This window comes from Neovison vison, chromosome 7 (genome assembly GCF_020171115.1).
Source record: "Neovison vison isolate M4711 chromosome 7, ASM_NN_V1, whole genome shotgun sequence".
Classification (NCBI taxonomy): domain Eukaryota; kingdom Metazoa; phylum Chordata; class Mammalia; order Carnivora; family Mustelidae; genus Neogale; species Neogale vison.
In genome coordinates this window covers 159652323-159672156 of record NC_058097.1, presented here as the reverse complement: position 1 = coordinate 159672156, position 19834 = coordinate 159652323, and positions in this window count along the sequence as shown.

Here is a 19834-nt window from a genome sequence, read left to right as displayed (position 1 = left end):
GTAGTCCCATTTGTTGATCTTGGTGTCTTAGCCAAAAAGTCATTGCCAAGACCAATGTCAAAGAGATTCCTCTCCGTATTTTCTTCTGGGAGGTTTATAGTATCGAGTCTTATGTTTAAACCTTTGAATGATTTCAAATTAATTTTTGTGAGTGGTATAAGAAAGAAGTCCAGTTTCATAGCTCTGCATGTGTTTTTTCAGTTTTTCCAACACCATTTGTTGAAGAAACTGTCATTTCCCCATTGGCTCCCTTGCTGAATATTAGTTGACCATATAAGCAGGGGTTCAACACTCTCTACTCTCTTCCATTGGTCTATGTGTCTATTTTTGTGTCAGTAGCATAATGTTTTTATTACCAAAATTTTGTAGTATAGTTTGAAATCAGAAGTATGATATTTTTGATACCTTGTGCATTGTTTTCTTTTCTCCCCCTCAATATTGCTTTGGCTATTCCTGGTCTTATGTGGTTCATGCAAATTTTAGTATATATATATATTTTTCTATTTCTGTGAGGAATGCCATTGGTATTTTGATGGGAATTGCATTGAATCTATAGATGGTGTTGGGTGCTATGGGCATTTTAACAGGTACGGACATTTTAAAATATTAATTCTTCTAATCCATGTATACAGAGTGCCCTTCCATTTATTTGTGTCATTCTCAATTTCTTCCAGCAAAGTCTTATAGTTTTTATTGTACAGATATTTCATTTCCTTTGTTAAATTTATAAGTATTTTATTGGTTTTGATGTCATAAATGGCACAATTTTTTAATTCCTTATTTTAATTCAATTTAGTTAACATATACTGTATTACTACTTTCAGGGGTATAATTTAGTGATTCATCATTTGCATATAACATCAAAGTCTCATTACATCAAGTGTCTTTCTTAATGCCCATCACCTAATTACCCCTTCCCCCTCATGCATCTCCCCTCCAGCAACCTTCAATTTGTTTCCTAGAGTTAAGAGTCTTTATGATTTGCCTCCCTCTCTGTTTTTATCTTATTTTATTTTTCCTTCCCTTTCCCTTTGTTCATCTGTTTTGTTTTTTAGATTCCATGTATGAATGAAATCATATGGTATTTGTCTTTCTCTGATAACTTATTTTGCTTAGCATAATAGCCTCTAGTTCTATCCACATCATTGCAAATGGCAAAATTTCATTTTTTTTCTGATGACTTACTAATATTCTATTGTATATATACATATATACCACATCTTTCTTATCCATATTCTGCTTTTTATTCAGATCATACAAACCTTTCACCTTTTAACTGATTTATTATTAGAAATATACCTCTTGGTGTGTTGAGTGGTTTAGTCAGCTAAGGGGCTGACTCTTGATATCGGCTTGAGTCATGATCTCAGGGTCCTGGGATTGTGCACTGAGCATGTCTCTGTGCTCACTAGAGAGTCTGCTTCTCTCCCTCTGCTCCCCCTCCAACTCATGCATGTGTGCTCTCTCTCCCTCAAAATAAATAAATAAATCTTAAGAAAAAGGTAATATGCCTGTTTATCTTGTAATATTTCTTATCCTGAAGCATTTTTTCTGTATTAATGTAGCCACTCCAACTTTCTTTTAATTAGTACTTTCATGATACATCTTTTTTTGCCTCCTTTTACTTTTAACTTATGTGTGCCTGTATATATTTTTTTAAAAAGAATGTATGTATGTATGTATGTATTTAGAGCTGTGAGAAGGGGATGGACAGAGTAAGAGAAAGAATCCAGGGCACCTGGGTGGCTCAGTGGGTTAAACCGCTGCCTTCAGCTTAGGTCATGATCTCGTGCTCTCTGCTCAGCAGGGATTCTGCTTCCCTCTCTCTCTCTGCCTGCCTCTCTGCCTGCTTGTGATCTTTGTCTCTGTCAAATAAATAAATAAAATCTTAAAAAAAAAAAAAAAAGAATCCAAAGCAGACTCCATACTGAGTGTGGAGCCCAACATGAGACTTGATTCTACAACTTTAAGACGCTGACCTGACTGGAAATCAAGAGTCAGTTGCTAAACCCCCAGATGCCTCTTCCTATGCCTGTGTTTTTAAAGTAGGGTTTTTTTTTTTTAAGATTTTATTTATTTGACAGAAAGAGAGCACAAATAGGCAGAGAAGCAGGCAGAGAGAGAGAGAGGGCAGAGTCAGCTTGGGGCCAGATCCCAGGACCCTGGGATCATGACCTGAGCCAAAGGCAGATGGTTAACTGACTAAGCCACCCAGGTGCCCCTTTAAACTAGGTTTTAAATAGGTAGCACAAAATTTGTTCTTGATTTTTTATACAGTCTTACAATCTCTGTTTTTAGTTGCAATGTTTAGATTGCTCACATTTAATGTAATTATAGATGTGGCTGGGTTTAAATCTATGATACTGCTATTTATTTTCTATTTTCTTCTTTTTTGTTCTTTTTTCCCCCTCTTTTCCGTCTTTCTTTTTATGATTCCATTAGATCTTTTGGTTGGCTTATTAGCCATACTTTTGTTTTGCTATTGGGTTACTCTAAGGTTTACAGTATACATCCTTAATTTATCATAGTCTGCCTTCAGGTAATATTATACCACTTCATGTACAGGGTAAGAAACTTCTCTTTTGTACTCATTGTCATGTTTTACTTCTCTATATGTTGTATATCTCATTGTATACTGACATTATTTTTGTTTTCAGTAGCCATTTTTATGTTAAAGACATTAAACAGTGGAAAAATGTCTTTTATATTAATCTACCTATTCTCTTTACTGACACTTTTGATTCCTTTGTGTAGATCCAATTTCCATATAGCATTATGTTCCATATAGCTTGAAGAATTTCCTTTAGAATTTCTTATAGTGTAGCTGTGTTGGTAGTAAATTTTCTAAGATGTTGTTTATCTGAAAAAATGTTTATTTCACTTTCATTTTTGAAAGATACTTTTGCTGGGCATTAAAATCTGGTTGACAGATTTATTTTCTTCTGGCTTACATGGTTTTTAACAAGAAATCATCTGTCAGTCTTATCTTTGTTTCTCTTTATATGTGTCTTTTTTTCTCTTCTGACTGCTTTTAAGAATTTCTTTCTAGCAGTAAGTTCCAGCAATTTGATTATTAAGTAGTTTGTTGAATTAAAGACCTTTTTATTCTCCTTGGAGTCATTGAGCTTTTTTCTGAATATAATCATATATATGATATATATATATATACATTTATATATTTATGTATTTTATTTGTATATAATATTTATATATTATATATATGCATATATGAAAATTTGGAAAGTTTTCAGCCAATATTTCTTTAAATATTTTTCTGTACCCCTCCTTCTTTGCAGGAGTCTAATTATACATTTGTTAAACTGTTTGTTATGGTCCTGAGACATTACTGAGACACTGCTCATATTTTCAATCTTTTTACTCTCTGTACTTCATTTTGGGTTATTTCTATTACTATGTCTTTTACTTCACTTATTTATTGCTAATATCATCTGATACTTTTTTTTTTTTTGCCATTTAAGATTTTCTATTTTTCCATTGTCAGAAGTTTCATTTGCATGTTTTATATATATCTTTTAATTCTCTTTCTGTTCTGTTGTTTTCATTTACCTTCCTGAACCTATAAAGCAGTTTTTAATATCCATTTTAATATTCTCCCTTGCTATTTTTATCCTATCACTCATTTCTGGGTCTGTTGATATTGGTTGATTATTCCCTGGAAATGGGTATATTTTCCTGATTCTCTCACTTTCCTGCTTCTCTTCATATTAATTTTTTTTCAAGATTTCTAATTCTATTACCACAATAATGTTTTATCATTAAAAAATTCAGTTCTTTTTTAAAAGCTTTCTTTAGTTTTATTGAGGTATAATTGACAAATAAAAATTATAAATACTTAGGCTGTATAATATGGCTTAAGATGCACAATGTGATGATTTAATATATGTATTCATTGTGAAATGATTAGCACAAACAAATTAACATATCTATCACCTCACATAGTTAACCTTTTTGTATATGGTGAGACACTTAAGGTCTACTCTCAACAAATTTCAAGGATACAATACAGAACTATTAACTATAATCACCCTGCTGTACCTTAGATCTTCAGAATTTATTTATCTATTAACTGAAAGTTTGTCCTGTTTGCATGTCTGATAATTTTTTTATTGGATGTGAGATACTGTTGATCTTATATTGTTAGATGATAGATATCACTGTATTTTTTGAAAAAAAAAGTATCAATGGTTAATTTTTCCTGGCATGCAGTTACATTTCTTGGTATTAGTTAGATCTTTTTCAAGTTTGATATTAAGCTTTGTTAGAGTAGATGCAAAATAGCTTTTGGATCAGGTTAATTTAGACAGTGCCCTTCTGATGACTCCAGCTGGTATCATTTGTATTATGAGATCTTTGTACTTTGGCTGGTGGCAACCAAAACTATTCTCAGGCATGGGTAAACTTTAAAGCTGTTCAGCCTACTACTTTCTGGTGATTCCTTCACTAGCCCCAGGCAGTTTTATCCTATGTACATGCAGGCCAGTACTCAGTCAGAAATTAAAAGGTCACTCTTTGCAGATCTCTGGAGCTCTCTCTGAGCGGCTCCCTTATCTCTGGCACTCTTTTCTGAACATTCTAGTCACAGCAGACTTTCTGAACTAATTTCTTTCTTCTCAACTCATCAAAATCACCAGGATTTTTGGAACTTTTGTCCTTGCATTAAAGCTTGGAAATTGCCTTGAGGGCTCATCACATTTATTTCTCTTCTCACAGAGATCGTGGTTCTGTGCTGCTTTTTGTCCAATGACTAAAAAATTGTTTCATATATTTTGTCTGATTTTCTGATTTTATTGGGGTGAGATGGTAAATCTAATCTCTGATACTCCATTATGCCTGAAAGTGAATGTCCTATATCATTTTTAATTAAAAAATACCTTCCAGTATGTATTATATCTGTATGTCTTACAACGTTAAATATATCTTAAAGACTTATGATGAAAGACATTATTCACCTGTCCCATGCCATCCTACCTCAGTCTCGCTATGTAGAAATAACCTCTTCTTTAATTAATCAGCTTTTCTTTTTATAGCTAAACCCATATTTCTAAGTGATATGCCTCTACTGCTATTTCTCATTTATTTCTGATGTTATCTATTGACTTTCTGTTATAGTAGGGAGGGCTTTAGCTTTTTTATACCACTTCCCAATTTCTCATTTTCTATCTTCCCAATAAAACTGTATCACAGTTTTTATATACCAAGTAATCAGTGTTGTACCATTATTACTATGCAAATATTTCTTATTCCAGATCCTAATGTACTACTGTGATTCCATTTTATTTCTACGTCAGTTTTTTAAAAGATTTTATTTATTTATTTGAGAGAGAGAGAGAGAGAGGGAGAGAAAGGGAAAGCACAAGCAGGCAGAGGGGCGGAGGGAGAAACAGGCTTCCCACTGAGCAGGGAACCCTGTGTGGGGCTTGAGTCCTGGGAGCATGACCTGAGCCAAAGGCAGATGCTTAACTGACTGAGCCAACCAGAGGTTACTACACCAGTTTTTTTTTTTTTTTTAAGATTTTATTTATTTATTTGTCAGAGAGAAGGAAAGAGAGAGAGTGAGCACAAGCAGGGGAAGGGGAAGTGACAGACAGAGCAGGCTGAGGGAGAAGCAGCCCCGCCCCCACCCCAGCAAGGAGCACCATGAGGATCTCTATCCCAGGACTCTGGGATCATGAACTGAGCTGAAGGCAGTGGTGCAACCAACTGAGCCATCCAGGCATCCCACTACCTCAGTTTTAAAATTATTCTTCAAATTTATAATTGCTTGATTTTAATATATGTGCATCTTTTTCTATTTGTAACTTCTTTTTTTTTTTAGATTTTTTTCCAATTTATTTATTTTCAGAAAAACAGTATTCATTATTTTTTCACCACACCCAGTGCTCCATGCAAGCCGTGCCCTCTATAATACCCACCACCTGGTACCCCAACCTCCACCCCCCCGCCACTTCAAACCCCTCAGAATGTTTTTCAGAGTCCATAGTCTCTCATGGTTCACCTCCCCTTCCAATTTACCCAAATTCCCTACTCCTCTCTAACGCCCCATGTCCTCCATGCTATTTGTTATGCTCCACAAATAAGTGAAACCATATGATAATTGACTCTCTCTGCTTGACTTATTTCACTCAGCATAATCTCTTCCAGTCCCGTCCATGTTGATACAAAAGTTGGGTATTCATCCTTTCTGATGGAGGCATAATACTCCATAGTGTATATGGACCACATCTTCCTTATCCATTCATCCGTTGAAGGGCATCTTGGTTCTTTCCATAGTTTGGCGACCGTGGCCATTGTTGCTATAAACATTGGGGTACAGATGGCCCTTCTTTTCACGACATCTGTATCTTTGGGGTAAATACCCAGGAGTGCAATTGCAGGGTCATAGGGAAGCTCTATTTTTAATTTCTTGAGGAATCTCCACACTGTTCTCCAAAGAGGATGCACCAATTTGCATTCCCACCAACAGTGTAAGAGGGTTCCCCTTTCTCCACATCCTCTCCAACACATGTTGTTTCCTGTTTTGTTAATTTTGGCCATTCTAACTGGTGTAAGGTAATATCTCAATGTGGTTTTAATTTGAATCTCCCTGAGGGCTAGTGATGATGAACGTTTTTTCATGTGTCTGATAGCCATTTGTATGTCTTCATTGGAGAAGTGTCTGTTCATATCTTCTGCCCATTTTTTTATATGATTGTCTGTTTTGTGTGTGTTGAGTTTGAGGAGTTCTTTATAGATCCTGGATATCAACCTTTTGTCTGTACTGTCATTTGCAAATATCTTCTCTCATTCCGTGGGTTGCCTCTTTCTTTTCTTGACTGTTTCCTTTGCTGTGCAGAAGCTTTTGATATTTGTAACTTCTTAATCTTTTCCAAATGCTGTAGTTTTAAAGACATTATATCATGTCTTGGAGAGTCCCCTCTCCATTGTCATTAGAAGTGACCCTCCTGGGGTTCTCTCTGATGCTAGTCCTTTGTGATGTGAAGTTACACAGTTGTTACCCTGGGATCTCCCAACCCCATTTTTCTATGTGAAACTATTGTTTCCTATTTTGTCACCATTTTTCTTGGTTAGAGTATATCCTTAAGTGTCTTCCTAATAAATGGAGAGAACTTGGGATAATGCAATACTTGAAATAACTTTGTTTCACTGTTTAATTTATTGGATAGTTTGACTGTGTGCAAAATTTCAAGTTAAAAAAAGCTTCCAGTAGAATTTTGAAGGCCTTTGTCCATATTCTTCTGTCATACAGTGTTGTTAAAGAAGTATCTGAGGCCACTATAAATCTGATTACTTCTTTGTGATTTTTTTTTCATTTTAGAATATCTTATCATTTTTTCTTTATTCCCTGGTCCCTGAAACTTCAGGTTCATGAACTTTTAATGTGGCTTCCCCACCCCCATTTATTGTGCTAGATACCCTGTGGGTTCTTTCAATCTAGACACACGTTTTTGAGAATGTAATAATACCCTTCTTCTATTTCCTCCCCTTAGTTTTCTCTACATCTCCTGTAATTTGTGTGATAGAGTTCTTGGATTTCTTTCCTATTACTTTTTTTCTTCCCATTGGTCATCTCTTTGTCTTTTTCCCCCAATTTTTTGGCTTTATTTCCATACACTTTATTCAAGTTGTTAATTTTGGCAACATGTAGGCTAAGTTACATGAGCTCTTTCTAAGTCTCTGAGTGTTTTCTGGTTCCTGCTTAATGAATATGGGGTTTTGCTTCATATGTAACTGAGGATAATAATTTGGAGAAAATGTTTTCTTCTGTCTTGCTTTATCTCTGTTAGATAAGGTGTTTTTTGTGTGTTTGTTTGTTTTATTTTTTTTTTATTTTTTATTTATTTATTTTTTTTTTTTTAAAGATTTTATTTATTTATTTGAGAGAGAGAGTGTGAGAGAGAGCATGAGCAAGGAGAAGGTCAGAGAGCGAAGCAGACTCCCCATGGAGCTGGGAGCCTGATGTGGGACTCGATCCCGGGACTCCAGGATCACGCCCTGAGCCGAAGGCAGTCGTCCAACCAACTGCGCCACCCAGGCGTCCCTGTTTGTTTGTTTTAATTTCTCACTTTCATGTTGGAGATTTTTCTCAATTATTTGGTGAGCCTTGGTTTTCTTTTTAAGAGTAAGATGTGAAAATGTGAGTGTGTGTGTTCAAATAAGAACATGTACGGGAGTTGTGGGGAGTGGTGCTTTTCATCTGATGGGCTTCACTTCAAGATACATGGACAATTAGTTGGTCATTTCACTGGTGCTCCACAAATGGTGGGAAAGAGATTTCCAGAAACCAGAAGGGAAGTGCCCAACTACCAGCATTCTGCCTGTAGGGGTCTATATGATGGGAACAAAAGAGGACGTGGTCCTATCAATTCATTTTACAGACTTTCAATTTATCTCTTTGACATTTCTCCTGCCCTCCACCTCTAAGGTGTCTCTGAATTCTGATTTTCTGCTATTAATTTTGCTAGAGAAGAAAACTCAGCTCCTCCGCCTAGGAAAGATGTGAATAGGTTGGATACCAGATACCTTGATCCAGGTGTTCTTACCTCACTGAACTATTAACATTTCTGGGGTTTTAGGAACAGATTACTTCCTTTCCATGTCCTGCCTCTGGCTTCCTTTACACTGCTAAATCAGTAACTATGTCTTCAACTTTTGGTCTTCTAAAAATTTATTAAAATCTTATATTTTTTCCAATGTCTCCTTTCCCATGCTTTATGTGGTTTTTAAGAATTATGTGGTCCATATACACTATGGAGTATTATGCCTCCATCAGAAAGGATGAATACCCAACTTTTGTAGCAACATGGACGGGACTGGAAGAGATTATGCTGAGTGAAATAAGTCAAGCAGGGAGAGTCAGTTATCATATGGTTTCACTTATTTGTGGAGCATAACAAAAAGCATGGAGGACAAGGGGCATTAGAGAGGAGAAGGGAATTTGGGTAAATTGGAAGGGGAGGTGAACCATGAGAGACTATGGACTCTGAAAAACAATATGAGGGGTTTGAAGTGGGGGGGGGAGTGGGAGGTTGGGGTACCAGGTGGTGGGTATTATAGAGGGCACAGCTTGCATGGAGCACTGGGTGTGGTGAAAAAAAATAATGAATAATGTTTTTCTGAAAATAAATAAATTGATAAAAAAAAGAAGAACTATTCTTTTTGTCATATTAGTAGGAGCACAGAATGAAGAAGAAATAAATACATGGTAGCAAACTACCATCTCTAACCAGAATTCTAAGTTATATAATTTTTATTGATATTGCTATAATGAGCACTTCTTTGTGCCTGTAGCATTTTTTTCCTTTTGCATTTATGGATTAGTATAGGATCAAAAGCACAAGAGATTAGATTTAAATAATTAGAGGGATGTTTTACCCCATATTTCTGAAGCTAAGCAGAGCTGTAGAGAGAAGTTGAGGCTAATGGGAAGGGAGATGAAGAGCTTTGTGTCATGTGTTTTCATCTTTAAAAAACTGAATTTGTAAAGTGACAGGACTGTGAAAGTCTTGGACTTGGGGGGCGTCTATAGCACTTTCATTTGAGAAGTAAGGAGCTATACTAAGTAACATCTACAACCTTAGTTCTTTGCCTGAGCAGGCTCTATTGGTAGCCTGGAAGGCTTAACTCCCCAGGGAAATGAAATATCCATTGGGAAACCCAAGGCATTATCTCTGAGAGCCAGATGTCTTCTGTCTTCTAGGGGTTGGGCTTGGGTATGTCCAAGGCTCCTACTTTTCCCAAATCCCAGCCCCAATGGACCATGAGTTTGTGGAGAATGAAGAAGGAACCTGCAAACATTACCTAGCAGGTAGGAACTGTTCCACAAGTACTCTGTGTCTGGGGTGGGACCAGCTACCTGCACAAAGCTTCCACCAAATGAAAGACCTCTCTCTTTATTTGGTTAACCCTCAGCTCTGGGCCTTAGCTCATTGAACTGGACCTGCAGCAGAAAGCTCCTTCCCATTGTTAGCAGTAGCTGGTTCTCAGTGCCTGGGACCAAGCCAGCAAGAGATGGCTCTGGGCTCCCAGACTAAAAGTAGGATCCGAATGAATTGTCTCATTTCACCCTAGTTCCTCCTTGGCTATGAACTCTTCCAAATGTTTAGTTCCTCCATAAGGCCTCATAGTAGTGTAAGCATGGTAGAGCCACTAAGAAAGGCCCTATTAGCTAAACATTAGTCTAAAGAAGAGGGTGGTAAATGACAGCTCCTCTAATTCACATAGAGTTTTACAGTTTTCACAATCCTTTTCTGGGCATTGGTTCATCTAATCCTTACCACAGTCCTGTGAAGTTTTTAGGATAGTGAATAGTATAAGTCTTCTGTAGATGAGGCAAATGAGGCCTAGATTAGCTACACAGTTTGACCAAGGTCAGACAGCTAATCTATGTCAGCAGCAGGACTCTTCCCAGATTATGACTTCAAATCCAGACCTATTTCCAATGTGAGACTGAAAAAACAATAGCAACATTGGATGTTGGAGTTACCAAGAAATGTCCATGATAAGAAATATCCATGAAATCATATTATGTTATAGCCAGACATCTGAGACTGCTTTCAGGGGTTTTATAATTTGGTTCTATTGTTGAATTGATTGATGATTTCTAAATTGTTTTCACACCACTTAGTACATAATTCATTCATTCACTTTTAAAAATATGTTTTAGTTGCTTACTTTGTGTTTAGTAATATTTGGTAACCAGAGAAAAATACTGACTCTAGCCCATGATATCATAGTTTTGCATTAAGTATAGGAGGTAATAGGCTGTATATACGTATCCTATTGCGACTGTAGCATATTACCACCAATATAGTGGCTTTAAACAACCCCAATTTTTAATCTTACAGTTCTGGAGGTCAGAATTTTGAAATGTTTCACAGGGCTAAAACCAAGCTGTTGGCAAGGCTGTTGTTCCTTCTGGAGGCTCTAGGAAAAAATCCATTTCCTTCCTTTTCCCAGCTCCTATGGCCTTCTGCATTTCTGGGCTCATGGTCTCATTCTTCTTAAAACCTAGCAATGGCTGATTGAGGCATTCTCATAATGCCATCTCTGAATTTCTGGCTCTTCTGTGTCCTCCTTCCTTATTTAGGAAACTTGTGATTACTTTGGACACATCTGGATCACCAAGGATAATTAAGGCCAGCTGATCAACCCCCTTAATTCCATCTACAACTTTCATTCTCTCTTTCATGTAAAATAACATATTCACAGGTTCTGGAGATTAGGATATAGGTATCTTTGGGGTTGTACTGCAGATAGTAAGAGATCTTGTGCTGGAAAAACAATAACATTGTAATTTCAGGCATCATGCATCCAAGACTCAAATGATTTTTGTAGACCATAAATGCAGAAAGCAGGGAGGAGAGCCCTCCTCTGGTCTGGCATGGTCAAGGAGCTCTTCACATTAGGCTAGGAAGCAAATAAGCAACGGCTCAGGGATAAGGATGAACATAGTAAGCTACAAGAGAGCAGCAGAGGTAATCTGATGAAGACAGAGTTTTGAGTGCATGAATCTGGTGCTTGTATATCCATGGGCCTCATTTGATTATTGCTGGCTTCATTGTTCTCTACTTTATGGAAGGGAAAGCTGAGGTCCAGGGAGTTTGAATACCTCATGAGAAAGTTAGTTGCCAAAACTCCTGGCAAAATGGAAAGTGGGTTTTTCATGGTTCTGGGGAAAGGAAGAGGCTCCAGCTTTTGCCACTGCTTGAATGTTCTCAGTAAATCAAAATCTCTAGAATCATTCCCCCCCTCCAAAAAAAAAAAGCCCTAAACTTAGCTTTTTCTGTCTTTGCTCCTGATCATCTTCTCATAGAATGTGATTTTTCAGAGCCCACTGCTCCACGCCCATTTTCAGTTAGAAGTGGTGGTGGTGGTGATGGTGGTGGGTGGTTCCTTGAGATAAGGAAAATAGAGATCCTCTTGAAACGTTTTGGGAAGTCTTTTTGCTCCAGTATTCGATTACCATTCAGGTCACATTGAGTCATCAGCTCTGGGCCTTTGCCTAAAGCTTTAGCTCCATTTTTAAATGCTTGTTTGGGAAATGTGAGGCAGCACAATGCAGAGAAAAAGCACAGTGAGGAGAGGCAAAAAAGATCTTTCTAGCTCACTGTTGCTAGCCGACCCTGGAACAGTAGGCAAGTCCCTTTTCCTAGTTTTAATTTCCCACCTGCCAAATGGGTTGATTTGGCATGGTAAGTCTTTGAGTTCTGAGAGTCTGTATTCACAATTGTAGGACTCAACATAAGTGGAGGCTAAACAATGGTCCTAGATTCTCTACTCAGAAGTTTACCTCCCCATTTCCCTGACTTTATGATTTACTTTCATCATGTGCTTTAGGTCTCTTTCTCACTTTGGCTTGGCAACTCTTTCATTGGAGATGCACTAAAATATGTGCCATTGGATGTCATTCATTCATTGATCCCTCCATTCATCATCCAACAATAGGTGCACATTTTTGCAAGGTGAACAATTGCATTTAACAAGGCCTTCTTACTAGATGGGAAGGAAATGCAATCCTAGCTTATTGAATCATGGACATCAGAGAATGTCTGAGCTGGAAGGACATTTAGAAGCCACTGTGTTCAAGAACTTTCTTTCTATAAACAAGGAAACAAAGGCCCAAAGAGATGAAATGATTTGCCTAAGGTCGCACGGCTAACATATGTCAGAACTGGGAATAAGAATCAGTTTTCCAGTCTTCCAGCCCAGTTCTCTGCCTTCTCCCTCCATTATCTACCACATTCTATTAACTGATTTGAAAACAAAGCTGTAATGAGCCCTAAATTATTTTCTCCTTGAGCACAAAGAATTTTTAATTGGGGAAGGATGTGCCCAAATTTGTGATGAGAAACTATTAACATAGCCTCAGGGGAATTACTGGGTCATGGCCCATTGTTTCAGCAAAAGCATTCTACAATGGGAGGAAAAAGAAGATGTAGAGGGAGAGAATGCTGTTAGTCCTTGTTCTTGAAGTCTTGTGTCTCCCTATTAAGCTGTGTTTGCTTGCCAAACATGAGCCTAGTAAGTTGCATAGACCTAGCAATTCCAACTATCTACCCTAATTCCTCAGTGTTACATTTGGTAGCTGGTATCTCCACTATATTTCATTGCCAAGCCTTGTGAATTGACCTCGACTGAGTTCTCTTTGTAAAAGGAGGTCTTGGGTACAATGACTTCATTCTCTTTGTGATCCAGTTGGGACAGGTAGGAATCTGCTTTATTTGTCTTCAAACCAGGCCACCTACCCCATACCATATGAAGCCAATGAAAGTCAGAGACCAGTCACAGCTGCAAGCAGGGCAATTGCCTTTGACCTCCTTATTCATTTCTTCTTTGATGTTTTATTCTCTGTTCCATTCTGGTTTCTACCAGATTCCCTGATTTTTCATTTCCTTTCTCTAGCCCTAATAAGTCAGTCCTTCAAATTAACAACCAGATTTATTTGGTTTAAGTCTTAGTTTTTCCTGGGTCAAGGATTATACTCAATCTCTGACTTTTTCCACTCCTGGCCACCTTGGATTAAAGTCCAACCTAGTTTTTATTGGATTTAGTTCCCAGAAACTCTTTATCCTTACTCCAGCAATCACTCTGCCTGGCTCATCCCTGCTTAGTCCCGTATAAGGAGTAACTTGACATCCAGGCCACTGTGTCTATTCCCAGGACTCACTTAGCTCTCTCCAGCTAACTGTCCAGATCTGCCACTTGTATGTCACCTTCTCATTTCACTGCCCTTAATGCTTTACTTTCAGAATCTTCTTTGGTCCTCTTCCTCACCTTGTTTTGGCAACCACCATATCTCCTCACCACTCTGCTATCGCATCCTTGGTGCATTAGATAAGAGACTGTCCCTCTAGACCCTTATACACTCTTACTAGGGTGAAATCACATCTCCTTCATTCTCATGCATGCCAAGGAAGGAATATATAGAAATGACTAGTGATTTCTCCCTGATACTTTAAGCTGAATGTTTTGAATCTCTTGCACATTTGGAACTTGAAAGTAACCACAGATCCCTAAGGTTAAGAAAAGCTTAAAGATCAAGTCAAAATTTCTCAAATTGTGTTTCTGTGACTACTTGTACCAGTCACTGTATTAAAAATATGGATTACAAATCATCACCCCAGACCAACTGAATTGGGTGAGATTACTGGATTGATGCTTAGGCACAACAAAATTTGGTAACTGATTTAATCTCCCAGATCCCAGCTGGTATCTCACTTAAACCATCCATAGCCATCAAAAGACATTTCTGGTCTAAGTGGGTCTTGAAAAAGGGAGAGTCCAGAAGTCACCAGGCTATCAAAGAAATATTGATATTACATATCCACTATTTTCAAAGGAACCATGAATAAGTTTATTGGATAAAACCTTCTTTGCATAGAACTCTGACCAGTCCTAGTGGGGGATACTAGTTGACTGAAATACTCAGACTAAAAACATGACTCTAAAGTGAGGACACATTTTCCTTTGTGTCTCCTAGAAAAGAGACAGTGTGGGGACAGCTTGCAACAGGTCTCACCTTATCAGAGTTAAGCTGTCAATCTTGATAGGTAAGTTTGTTTTGATGTCTGTGATAAGTGAAAGTATGTGTGGTAAGAAAAAGTGGGTCACCATTTTTAGATCCAAAAACTGACAAAAAAATTTATGTGAAAGTAAATCTCTATGGGAGGTACCTGTCAAAATAAAAGAAGCTTATGAAAATGAAGTCAAAATATGTAAAGAGGGTAGGGAAGAAAGCAGGATTATTGGAAGAATCTGTGTAACATCATAGATTTTTGTAGGAAGCATCCTCAGAAATCAAGTAGACTAGTCGTTTTCAAGTTTCTTTTTAGCACTTGGACTCATTTGTCAAACAAAATCTTATGCAGAAATCTAATCTATAAAACAGATAAGTACAGAGGTGCTCCAGTTAAAAGCATGAGTATGTGTATTAGTCAGAATAAGGTGTTATGTTCAGTAAAAAATAGCCCCAAATTATTTCAGCTGTTACAACAAAAGATTTTCCTTTTCATGTTACATATCTGTCATAGGTGGACTTGGGCTCAGCTCACAATTTCATTCCAGAACCCAAGTGGATAAAGCAGCCACCATTTTGAATATTGCTGGTTTCCTTGGCCAAAGAACCAACTCTGAAAAGTATTGCATTGGTAATTAAATGTCTGATTTGAAAGTGACACACAGCACTTCTACTCAGATCCCATGGGCCAACACCAGTCACACAGCCCTACCCAATCACAAAGGTGCCAAGAAGCACAATCCCACTGTATGCCCAGGAGGTATTTCCTAGTAAAAATGTTTGGTGGACACCTCCATTGTCTATCACAGTGAGCAAGTATGTGTGCGCATGCGTGTATGTATGTATGAGTGCTCCCTCACCCCCCATGTCTCCCTAGATATCTCCAAGGAGCTCCTAGACTCCTAGAAAACTATTTGAGTCAGCTCCCCTATTTTTTAAATGAAACTGAGGTCAAGTTGTTTAGTTAAGGTCAAATAATATCAAAACCTGGCCCAGAGTGGAGCTCTTTTGGCTCTTGTGTCCTCTCATTTAGTCCAAAATATGGTGTGTGTGTGTGTGTGTGTGTGTGTGATATAGAGAGAGAGAGACAGAGAGAGACAGAGAGACAGAGACATAGAGAGAAAGAGGTGACTCAAGAGTTAAATATAGATAAAGACCCATTCTGGAAGGAAATGTGACTTGAGGAAATTTTCCGTGAAGGCTTGCCATGCATTCCAAGTGACAAATAGATGCAGTAAAGACATTATATTTGCTCTGATTACCCAGGGGATGCTAGGCAATATAAAGAGTTTTTGAAGAGAACAACAACTGATGATGAAACGTGGTATTTCTAATGTGGTGAGGAAGCCGAGCAGAAATCACCAACTTTGCTGAGATTTGGGAGAAATACTCACGTCCAGATCACAAGTGAGGAGGGCTTCAGTTGATTTCATTCAAGCCAAGGGCATTGCGCCAGGAACATTTATCCCCCAGGATGAAGCTGTTCCATGGCATTCAGCAAACATTAGCAACCACCTCCTCTGTTTGAAGCACGGGGTTCAGTGGCAGCAGTCCCATGACAAATAGCATTCGGTCACAAGAAGAGATGGTGAGATGTACACTTCAAGGTGTGGAAGCCTTGAAAGATACAGGACTCTCAGATGATTAATATGTATGTGTAGGGGGTTGTGGGGGTGGGAGAGGAAAAGTGCATCAATAATGGCTCCCAAGTTTCCCTTTTTCTAGTGTCTCTCACTGGGCATTTGGGGCAGGACAATCCCTTGGGCAGGTCGCTCCCATATACAGCAGGACGTGTAACACTGCTACGTTCTTATTTATTGTCACCCTCCCACTAGCATGCATACACCACTTCTGTGTGTCCCTGGAGGAGCTATTTCCCCTCCTTCCTGCCCCTCCCCCTTCAGAACTACTAACTCTTCACCCTCACCTTCCACACTGCAGCCAGAATAATCTCTCTTATCTTCCTGAAATTACATAGATCATCCCACCCTCTCCCTCCACCTAAGTCCTTCATTGCCTTCATTGGTAGGTGTCATATGGTTTTGTCCTTGTGTCTCCACCCTCATCCTTCTCCACTTTCTCCCTGGTCCTTCATCTTCTCCCACCTGTACTGCAAATACAAAAAAACTGCCTGTAGTTCTCTTAGAAAGAGAGCCTAATGCTCTTTCCCACTGCTACGCTTTTGCATATGTTTTTCTCTTTGTCTGGATGGTCTCCCTTGCCCATCTGGTGAAATCCTGCTCCCTCTGATTTGATCACTCTTCCTTATGATCACTAGTTAGTACCCAACTTTGGTTTGTTTTGCGCATACTGATCACAGTTATTTTATTTTATATTTTACTTAGAGCAACCTGTATAGTATGTGCTAATAGCTCAGGTTCTAGAGAGATTATATGAATGCTCCCTGATTCAGTATTTAGCACCTGTAAATTGGACTCTGAATCTGTTTCTTTTGTAAAAAGAGAATTATAATAATAATAATTATAGTAATAATCCTGTATAGATTTATTCTGAGGATTAAGACAATGCTAGTAGAGTACAAGCTAACTATAGATGCTAATTATTACAATCATAGTTATGATTATGAATGTTACTTTGGCATTTCCCCTACCAGACCATGAACTCCTTGAGGGTAGACATCTTGTTTAATGTAACTTTGTATTCTTCATTATTTGCATAATGTCAGGCAAATGGGAGGTCCTCCACATATTTTTGAATGAATGAACTTAATTAATCAGAAAGTATTAAATTATGCTCAGTAAGTAATAGGCAGGAACATGTCATGTATGTTTTAAGACTTCAATGAACATTTTTGAAAAAAAAAAAAGACATTTTTTCTCCTTCGAAAGGTGTACTTCATTTATTTGGAAACATTATCGGTGTGAACATGCTAATTTCTGGATGGTGCCAGTGCAGATGACCGCCCATCCTTTCACACTAGAGAAAAGTGTGGGAATGTGGGTTTGCAGTCACCCCAGTGGGTTCACATCCAGGCTCTGCTACTTTCTAGTTACAGAATTTGTACTGGTTTCCTAAGCTTTGTAGAGTGACTGTAAATCTATCAATTTGTTGGATTATTCAGATGAGAACTAGTTTGTTTTACTCCCTAGCTTACCATATTTCTGGTACTTATTCAGTGCTCATGAAATGCTAGTTATTTCACCTTGAATTGCTGGGTAAATTTTTTCTTAGTAAGCTTGTGAGTAACTTGGAGGTAGTGATTCAAGATCTGTATATCAGGAATCTGTGGTGGACAAGGACAGGCGTTCACTGAAACCCACCAAGGTTCTTTAAGTTTGTTCTCTTTCTCGCTGTTCTGTTTTCCCTAAACATTTCTCCTTCATTCCTCTCTGTTCAACTGGCCTCTCTGGGTAAGCCTCTACTTGTACAAGACCCATCATGGGCTGTTAAGATGGTGGTTTTATCCCCTGACAGCACCACGATACTCCCTGACTCCCCACTGCTAACAGACTTAGGCTTTTGTGCCTCAAGCACAAATTCTTGGGAGAGACAATCTGACTGGGCTAATCTCTGGCTAGGAGGTGCCCCTCTTGTTCAATTAGCTTTGCCAGAAGTGGGGCTGAGAGTCATGGAAGAGGCATGGTGACCAAACGTGCCCACCAAGGTTGAGGTGTTTTCTAGGAAGAGAGTGTGGGGACTTCTGGTACAGTGCCCTGTCCTTTAGGGATCTGTAGTCTTTCTGTGTTCTGAGAGGAACAGGAGGGAAAACTGAAATTTTGTGATAGAGCCAAAGTGCCATATCGACTAATTTTATTTTTTTCTTCAGGCTATTGCACATGCTGTTGTCCTTGTTTTTCATTTGTTTTGATATTGCTTTTGGTGTCTTTAACCTTTTCGGAGGCTTGGTTTTGATGGGATCCGAGGAAGTCCTGTCACTTACCTCATCATGTACCACCCCTTAATTCTATTCTTCTCAGGTCAATCCCTTAAAGGCAGTCATTAAAATAAATTTTCAGGCTGGACCTTAATTGATCAAGTAATTATGAGGAAAATGAAATTATAGATTTCAGCAACATCTAAGGCAATGGGTTGTTTCCTTCCCTTCCTCTGACCCCCAATAGTAGAGTCCTCACACCTTTCTACCCCCATTATTGAACATTAATGTGTTTCATGGCCCTAAACCTACAGTCATGACCTATTGCCTCACACACAATCAGATAAGGAGGCTGTAGTGGGAACAGAGTCTCCAACCTCAGAGCCAGGGAGGCCTGGGGTTGGCATGGAGGTGAGAGGAGCGCCTCTGTGCCAGGGGCAGGGACATCAAGAAGGAAGGGACCTCATGCTGGCCTATGAGATTATTAGGCCCAAGGACCTGGGACTGGCTAATCATAGTCCTTCAAGCAGTATGAAAAGAGTCCATCCTAAAAACCAATCCTAAGGGTAAGCATTGTGTATTGCTCCTTGTTTGCTTATTTTCTCAGATATCCCTAATCAGGGAGGATTTAGGGTTTCTCTTTTTCTCTTTCCCACCCCCGCCCCCAGCAACCCCCAACCCCGCCGCGCCAACATCAACATGATGGCACAGAGCTTGAAAATCCTGAAGTTTTGGGTTGATTGGGATCAGATCTGGCTGTGCCTCTCAGCTTCTGGGATGCTTGGAAGGTTCCAGGAGAGCTCTGCCTCTGACCCAGAACCCCTCTGCCACTGTCTACACACAGATCCTTTGTAGTGGAGGCAGAGATCTTCGTTCTCCATAAACAACAGAGCAGTGCTCTTGTTGGACCCTTCCCTCTGCTGAGAATTTGGAGTAGCTCTTTATCAACCCTGAGTGCGCTGCCTTGCTTTAATGTCTGGCAGAGCATGAATTGTAAACACGTCATTAGACTTAAAGGCTGCCCCGAGATGCTAGCTGAAGGAGAACAGGCCCCGAAGAAAAGAGGAGTTTGGCTGAAAATGAGCTGCTGAATAATTTATCATGAATTGAAAAGTCAATACCTTAAGTGAGGCGTGGTGAAGCTTGGGAACTTGGAGATAAACACTGCAAGGATGTAGTTTTTGAGAGAATATTACCAAAAGAAATGGCTCTTTGGCAGAAGCAGGGGATGGAAAGCCCATGAGCAAGGGCTGGGGTGGGGTGGGGGCAAAAAAAGGAGAAGTTAGAGCAGATCTTGCCTTCAAGGCCACCACCTCTTAACTGGAGGAGAGGTTAGGCCCAAAAGGAGTTGGGGAATGGTGGAGAACAAACCATAATGCTAGGGAAGAGTTCCAAGAAGACCTGAACAGTGAGCACAGGAAAGCTTCTTGGAGGAGGGGGCACTCAGGCCTGGAAGGGAGGAT